The sequence below is a fragment of the Mytilus edulis genome, chromosome 11, assembly GCF_963676685.1.
Source record: "Mytilus edulis chromosome 11, xbMytEdul2.2, whole genome shotgun sequence".
NCBI classification, from domain to species: Eukaryota; Metazoa; Mollusca; class Bivalvia; order Mytilida; family Mytilidae; genus Mytilus; species Mytilus edulis.
The window spans coordinates 71,335,819-71,345,255 of NC_092354.1; the positions used below are offsets into that span (position 1 = coordinate 71,335,819).

At 31.6% G+C, this 9,437-nt stretch overlaps 1 long non-coding RNA gene across 1 annotated transcript; it reads right to left on the bottom strand.

Moving 5' to 3' along the window:
• Positions 1–6,289: 6,289 nt before the first annotated feature.
• On the bottom strand, positions 6,290–7,608 carry LOC139494971 (uncharacterized). Its single transcript, XR_011657225.1, has 2 exons — positions 7,363–7,608; positions 6,290–6,447 (listed from the first exon to the last, which is right to left on the bottom strand). It is a non-coding gene; the product is annotated as an uncharacterized lncRNA (long non-coding RNA).
• Between the last annotated feature and the right edge of the window lie 1,829 nt (positions 7,609–9,437).

Genomic DNA, 9,437 nt, shown 5'->3' on the forward strand with positions numbered 1-9,437 from the left:
ATATAATTGGATGTATGAGATAAATTAATACAAGGTATACTGTAACCGTTTGAATACTTATTCCGGTAGGGTTGTTCACGGGAAGTGCTTATTTCATTTGTTTATATGACATTCTTATTTTGTATAACTTTAATTACAAATCCTTAAAGTATCAATCAAAAGGAGACCAATTTAGGTTATGTCGACTGTATGGAAGTTTTCGATAATCCCTTTTTAAAACAGAAATGTCTATCTTCTAGATGCATAGATCGCAAATGGGAATCCTTGCTAAAACCATTTAGCAGGTGCAAAATGCCAGTTCGAATTATATAAAAAGAAATCATTTTAAGGAGAGTGATGAAAGATGCTAAAAATATGACGACTTTATTTTCAATAATATATTTCCACAATAAGCCGAAGGAGAATTTTATTAAACGTTTTTTTTTTTAAATGATTAGTATTGGACTACAACATAACAAGAATAACACGAATGTGTCCATAGTACACCGTTGCCCTCGGCACTATTATTTTCTATGATCAGTGGACCGTGAAAATTGGGTCAAAACTCTAATTTGGCATTAAAATTAGAAAGATCATATCATATGTGTACTAAGTTTCAAGTTGATCGAACTTCAACTTCATCATAAACGTCCTCGAGCAAAAACTTTAACCAGAAGCAGGACGACCGGACGGACGGACTAACGAACGGATGGACGAACGAACGGATGTATAGACCAGAACACATAATGATCATAAATGGAGCATAAAAATACATTGACGGTTTAAGATGAGATATAAGAGTTTACGACACAGCAAACGCTGTACAACTGATCTTTTAAGTGTTATGTGAAGTTATTTAAAATGATGTCATGCTCAGTAACATCTATAAGTGATATATGTTTGTTAAGACCAGCTAGATTGTTTTGTTCAGTTGATTTTATTGCTTTTCTTTTAATATTTCCTTTGTACTTAAATATACAGTGTCCGTTTATCCCAGGAAATTAGTAATAAATAAATTATTATTGTCTTATAAACTGGATGAATGATATTGGCTATATCTTATATCACGACTATGCATTTCCCTATGATTCTAGACCCTTTTCAAGTTTGGTTTTCAAAACCAAGAATAATCTATAAAAAATGCAGTCTTCATGTAAAAGGTCCGGTAAAGACTTCAGAATGTTTCGTACCTTTTGATGATATTTTCTTAGACATTTTTAGTATATTGCATGTCAAATTTGTTTATGTATATGTAGTATTTCAGACCAAATTTGTATTAATGGATGCCCTCTGCATTATATTGTCGGGGTCATTTTATTTTAAACGTCCTCTAAGTACATATAATTAAGTAAACATTTAAATACTTAATTAACGGTTATTTATTGGAACAGTATTTCTTTGGAACTATATTTCTAAGAATACTTGCCAAATATGTTACATTGTTAACAAAAGACTTTTATTCGGAATTAATCAGGAGTTCTACTACATGCTTCAATATCTGCACCTATTATTGTATATTCATGAGAACATTTGAAGAATTTCTTTATATCGTCTGCATTAACATTTAGTTCTTGATTACAAGAAACCAATAATGTGTTGGTCAATTTCAAATAAGAGTTACATTTATATCTTCATTTATTAGTAGAAATCTTTGATCTATCATTTCTATGTGCCATAAGTTCAAGTGAATATACTCAACATTTTATTTGAGTAGTATAGTTTGTCTTTCAACAAGATAAGAGAAGTAAATTTGGTATGATATGAATTTGTCTCAAAATGTCACCTGTTCTTTAGTCTTTAGTTTTCTATAAAGTGGTTTGTGTACAACCATGTTCGTATTTTCGTCGTTTTTGGTTTCGGTTTTGCAGTGGCGATGTCGATATTTTCTTCGAATTTTAAATGCGCCCTTGGTATCTTCCGCCTGTTTTTAGTTTAATTAGAAACACATTAAATAAATGAGCGTTATTTATGGACATTGAAGCATATTTACTTAAAAATAACAATTTTAAATGCATTTAAAAAAAAACAACAAAGGAACAGAAAAAATAGGGTCCATGCCCAAATTCTAAATTTTTTAGATGATTGCATGGATGGTTCCGTTCATCCTTGGTGTGAAATTGTCAAATTGATTTGATATTTTACAAAATGCTAAACTATTGATTGATAATTTTGAAATGTTGACTGTTGAAATGACTTTTGTCTACAATATGTCTTCTTGAACTTCATGCATGTGCAGAGTTTTCAATAAGGTTGTCATACAAACAAATTGTTGTGGTTGCTTGTTTAAATGAAAACCGAAATAATCACTACACAGAAGAAGCAAGTATCTGCCTTGTAAATTGCCTGGCAAGCCTGCTACTACTAGTCAGGAATATGACAGTTCTTGTCCATTCGTTTTTTATGTGTTTTGTTATTTGATTTTGCCATGTGATTATGGACTTTTCCTCTCAGTTCAGTATTTTTGTGATTTTACTTTCTACGTAACTGCATGGTCTTTAGATCAGTCAATAATTACTATGTTCTCTGCCATTTGATAACAGAAAAAAAACTGTTCGACTGGAGAAGTATACATTTTAGTTGTGTTTGGCTTTTGTAAATAAATGTGGCATACACTTGACCTTATAAAGCACTTAGCTTTACCCAAGGTACGTCAAAACAAAACAACGCGTAACCTTTTATAAGGGAATTTTGTCGATTTTGATATCTTGTGGCGGCCGTTATGGAAAAAGCGTAGGTGCTTTTATCATCAAACCCACATTTTTTAAACGATCTATAGAGATGCACGCCAGCTCTGGTAATATTGACCAAAGAGACGTTCTATCAATATATCAAAACTTATTTTAACACTCTCTTGTTCATTCCATATTATAAGTTTTTTGGTTTGCTACTGACCCCTACAGATCCATATAGGGTTAGTAAAGTCATAGTTGATGACGCTGAGGGCCGAATTCATAATCGATTGTATTGGACTCTTAGGGGGTCATTAGTGAACCTTATATAACGAATTTGTCGCACACGGGATTTTTCCTGTTTTATATAAAAATAAATAATGAAAAACAATAACATTAATAGATGGCATCACCATTTATGGTTGACGTGACGTCATGAATTCCATATAAAATTTACTGACCCCCTAAGGATTCATAGGGTCACAACGTGACACGTTACACAATCACAACGTGACACGTTACACAATCACAACGTCACTTTTCACTCGAGATGCGACAAATAGTTAAATCCCAGTTGAAAGGTCAATAAAGAATACGTGTGGCCCAATTTTCTGTAAAATTATAGACGTATTTACACTTGTTTACAAATATTTGGCCGTAATTACGTAAAATCACACAAGTACTCGTAAAATTTTACATCAAATTTTAAAAAATTGACGTAATAATTAAAAAGAGTTTGTTGCTTGACGTCAGAAGGTTATTCGGAGCAGATATAAGGTCATTCTGAGACAAAATTCAGCTAAATACCAAAAGTGTATATACGTTTTTGTCAGCAACTAGAATTTGATATATTTCATTTACAATATGGTGTTTCTTAGCTATAATATTAACACAGAATTATAACTACTTTTGTTTCCAATTTATAAGATAGATAAGTGACCAAGATCGCCAAGAATACAACAGACAGGCGTATTTTTTTTGTACTTTCAAAACCAACTTAAAAAAAATCTTTTGCTTGATACATGTAACATTCCATTCTGAGTCGTCTTTAAAACACATATAACTAGACTGTAATGTATAGTACGTTGTTGTTCTGGTGAGATATAAGTAGATACACATGTTTAGCAGTTTGGCAAGGGCTTTACTTCCCTGTTCTGATAGGCGTTTGAGTGTTTTTTTAATAGAAAAGATGAAAATATACAATGTAATTTGCTTCAGTAATACATTAAAAATTTTCAGAGAAGTATTTGAATGTACAAAAAAAGTAATTATCATCAATGGTGAATCAGGTTTATGATCCATCATTATTCAAATACCTTTATGACATTAATTTATATTTTATGGCCTATTAAATTTTCTTTTGATACTCTTAAAATGTTTTAATTAATGTAATGAAATATTTAAAAAAGAAATACTTTTTAAAATATTCTAATGGTTGATGATTCTAATTGATGTCTAAAATACCTATCTTGTCGTATGATTTTATAAATATTTATAAATGTAAAATATTATTTAAACTCAAGATGAATCTGAAATTAAAAAATAATCATTTTACTCGCATGAATTTCATTTTACGGAAACCAAACCTTTTTCATACATTGACGTCAGCCTATACGTTACCGCTTAAGAGAAGTAGCCAAACATCTGTCCGGTTGCTGCTTGTATCTTCTCTCAATAATTTCAGAAAAGAATCTGGGATTACGTTGAGGTTCTTTTATTCGGAAAATTAATCATTTTGTAATGCCATGACAATTTTATGGCTTTATGATTTTTATTTTTGGAATAACCATTTTGGATTTCTGAAACCAGAGCATTGACTTTCCTATATTCCAAATAGAAAAATCAATGATCTGGTCATTAGGACTTTGGTCCAAAGTCTCATAAGCAATCATATCACATCCTCTTATTTTTAAAATGAAATATCATTAAAAATCAATATTAATTTTATCTGCACTTCTTAGTTGCATTATTGGAATTTTGACTGAAGTACTTCATCACAGAAATTAAGGTACCATTTCATTTACCATTTTCCTAAGACTTATTTAACATGTACATTTCAATTACTATGGAACAGTCATTTGGAAAAAAAGTTTATGACCGGTTCTGTAATTTTGGACAAAAGTGAAAAATTGGCCTCCATATCTATACATTATATATGATTTTGATATGGAATAGTCTTCAGCAATCATTTAAAAATGTTTGTCCCGGTTCTGTCCTTTTGGAGAACAAAATTATTTTCAAGTTAAAAATTTGCAGAATGCACTTTTCCATACGATATAAGAACTTCCGGGTATGATTTTGCCCTTTTTCAATAAGTTCTCATAATTTATATAGATAGACACATTATCATCCAGTACGGCAGTTTGACCAACGTCTCTGTTAAAAAATGCATTCCATTCACACGTAGACTGGTTTTTGTCGTTTTTATAACGAGGTTTACAGCTAACACGGATTGTAGGGAAAGGGACTCAAATTCCATTCATACAGGGACTGATCTTGTTTCGTTTTTATAACGAGGTTTGCAGCTAACACGGATTGTAGGTAAAGGGCTAACATTCCATTTACGCAGGGACTGATATGTTTTTCGTATTTATAACGAGGTTTGCAGCTAACACGGATTTGTATTCACTATTTTCCACTGGACTTGTGTTTATATTTTTATTTATTTTTTAATTAATTCACCCCCACCCCCTTTTTGACAACAATGAATCAATCAACCAAATATTTAAAACATGATCGATATATTGATTATGATTTTATAAAACATATAAGTGGTGTGATCTCAACCCTCATCTAAGTTGAATGACAATTTAACTGAAAGTATAAAATTTGATTTAAAAAATTAGGAATTCTTGCAAAGGGTAAATTACTATCAAACTGTTAGACATATTTTTTATTAATTGTTTGATATTTGTTTTACTTTACGTCCAGTGGCAAATAGTTCCTGAATGTCTTGAACGAGAGCAATTTAATGTGAAAAATATATCATGATACATTACAATAAGAAGGATCTGAAATAAGTGGTCGACCGTGAAATTTGGCGGGAAACTTGACATGCTGCTGGAAATTAGGGTATATTGTATAGGGACATATATTGACAGGCCACCTACTGAACCTTCAAAGAGTTGTTGCAAGGGTTAATAACTTGCTAACTCTACACGAGGAACGAATTTGATATTCCCATTCTGACCGAATTTGATATCCCCATTCTGACCGGATTTGTCTACGAATTTATACATTCCACACAGCCGGCCCATCATAATTGAGTGCAGCAATTTTAATCTGGTTTTCGTAGCCCTTATTCAACGGAAATTTTTCTTATCTGTTTTTTTTTATCACATTCAATTACAAACATCAAAATTGAGGATATTCTGATGAGAAGAAGAAGTCGCAGTCCTTTGCTTAAATTTTTAAAGAATATTTGAAAACAACGGCACACTGATAACACCTTAGTAACCTCTACAACTAATTTAAAGAAGTTAGGTTCAAAAGATGTTTGAGCTGAATGAATACGAATATGCTTCGTTTCTCGAATTGAAAGTTCAAATGCATGATCAAGTTCGGAATCAAATATCTTGCTTCTTTTTCGTCATTTACTAAATCACTGAAACATTCTTTAAAGGCAAATAAGAGCATATCAATTTCTTTCAAAGTCTTTAATAGAAAAATACATAGTAACAAAATAAAAATATATCAACATATACAATTTAAAAACGTTCTTCTGTTGTCGCTATCACCAATATGGTCTATATAAACATTTGTAGATGGTTTTCAGTTGTATCACCAGGACTGTTTTAATCTAAAAGGAAGATATTAATGTTAACTTTATTATTGTTTTCAAGAGCAAAATTTCGACAGTATTTTCAGATTATTATTTGGTCATCTGACTTTATGTATAATAAGATAAAGAACTGAAACAGATAAAATATCATACTGAAACTATACCACAATATAAAAAAAAGAAGATGTGGTATGATTGTCAATGAGAAAACAGTCCACAAGAGACCAAAATGACACCGACATCAACAACTATAGGTCACCGTACGGCCTTCAACAATGAGCAAACCCCCTACCGCATAGTCCTGTTTTCATCTTAAACGAAGTTATCAACTTTATAAACTTTATAATTGTTGTTTTCATGTGCAAAATTTCGACAGTATTTTTCATATTATTGGTTTTTTTTCTACATGGTTTCATTTATAAAGATACAGGAGACTTAAATAGATAAAATACAAGCAATAACTTTAAAAGTGTCAGTTTCTGTCTGTTGTGAAGAAAACTTAATGATCACCTCATGATAAATAAACAAAAGTATTTTAAGGATGTTTGCTGCTCAGCTTCAAAATAAATAGGTTTCCATAGTATATAATGATAGGGGATATCGGGGTCAATGTGCTTTTTTCTGAGATATTAGCTATTGGAACTTTGGCGGGAAAATGTTCCCTCTTGATTTTTCATAGCTTTTATCAAAAAAGATCTCAAAACCTATTAAAAAAATAAGATTTTAGAAGACTTTTACAAATAGCTTATAATTATACATGTAAAAGATTTATAAAAAGAAAAATGGTGGTCCATGGGCAAATTTTTTAAGGCATTCAAATTCGAAAATCTGACAAAAATTCCAAAACATGAAGAGCAAACATCCTTTAGCATAACGCTCCCTAATACATACATTAAAAGACTGTTCAGAAGACTAATTTAATCAACAACATACCATAAACAACAAGGACGGTATGATCAAAACGTTTGTCTACCATCTATTTCGTCGACCGCCTCCGAATTGTCGTCGACCGCCTCCGAATTGTCGTCGGCCGCCTCCGAACTGTCGTCGGCCGCCTCCAAACTGTCGTCGGCCGCCTCCGAACTGTTGTCTACCACCCCATTGTCGTCCGCCTCCTCGGCTGTTATCAACAATAATGTCTTTTCGACCTCCTCCTCCGCCACCGCCACCACCACCGCCTCCTCCTCCTCCTCCGCCACCACCACCACCACCCCCTCCTCCTCCGCCTCCCCCGCCACCTCCTCCTCCACCGCCGCCGCCTCCTTGACAAATTATTAAGTCAACAAGGACCACCAATACTACTATAGCGATAAGTTGGTGTTTCATTGTGTTCTACAGTAAAATAAAATGGACATTAAAATAAATGGCATATAACAAGTTTATTTCAATAACATAAAAAGTAAAATCACAAAAATACTGAACTCCGAGTAAAATTCAAACGGAAAGTTCCCAATCAAATGGCAAATTCAAATGATAAAACTCATCAAACGAATGGACAACAACTGTCATATTCCTGACTTAGTACAGGCATTTTCAAATGCAGAAAATGGTGGATTGAACCTGGTTTTATAGCGCGAAACCTCTCACTTATATGACAGTCGCATCAAATTCCGTTATTTTTACAACGATGCGTGAACAAAACAGACATAATCGGTAAAATAGTTAAAATATGGTACATTTACTTTAATATTTCAATGTTTTTGTAGCCACTGCCAAAAATTAATCTTGCGAAATCAAAAATTTTAAACTTTACTCATAAAATTGTTTTGCCCTTACATGTTCCTGTGCGGTTTAGTTTGCTTTTTTTTAAATATCAATTCTAAAATTGTCAATTTCTAAATATTTTTTATATTAACACGTTTTTCTGATTGTATTCGTTCAATAGAAAGATTTTATTTGATAAATTTTCATAAATGTTGTCAATCATTTTAAAATACATGTTTTTATTATTTTTTTATTATAGCTATGCTTGAGCATGTCCTATTACTTTGCCCTTAATCAGAAGGAATTTCAGATTGCCTTTTAATTTTCTGTAAAAATTGTTTCTTTACATGGTCAATATCCATTCTGATTCTCTTTTAAATTCAAATTTATTTCTTATTCTTAAAAAGTCAGTTTGTTGTTTTGAAAAGATCATTTTTGGGGGTTTAATGTTCAAATGCTTACTTAATCCTCAATATGCTTTACATGTTTTCATCCTGTATGGACTGTCAACAAAAAAAAAGAAGTAATACATTTTTTTATTTAAAGAATTATGTTGGAAAGTTTTCTTTTTAAATAAAAGTAACTTTTTTTTTAAAGTATCAAAGTACTTTTTCATACTTAATAAGTTCGATATCTTCTTACCTGAACTACTAGATCTTTATTTGTATATACCTGACTTTGACTTGATGTTTGTCTTTTATATAATTCCAATATCCTTATTATTTTTTATTATTTACCCAATGATCTTTTTTCATTCGCCAATGACCTTTTGCGTATAACGTCACTTGATAACAAATGTCCCAATTATTTTACTTATGTATTCATAACATGAATAGATCTGTTTTTATATTCTATATAGCATATGATATATTTATCTAAATATGACATAGGTAAATGTTAATATGGTTAATGATAAACGAAAGGGAACAATGAATCAATGTAAAAACTATGTTGACAGTTTTATGGGGCTATTTATGTTTTTTTTTACAAAATTCCCCTATATGTAAACATAGTTCATACCTTCATCGTACACGTAACAACCTTGTTAGGTCTTTCCACTTTTCGTGGAAAGACCTTTTGTTTTTCTTCTAGATCTGATTATTAGGTCTTTCCACTTTTCGTGGAAAGACCTTTTGTTTTTCTTCTGATTATTTTTTTTCTATTGCCGTCTGAGATGCTTTTTTGTCTTACAACATATCGAATGAATTGTTTTGCCAATGATGTTGTACAGTAATGGGGGTTTCAAAACTCACCCTGTGTGACCGAACACTTATTCTTATAGGAGTTATCTCCCCTCATCCCCT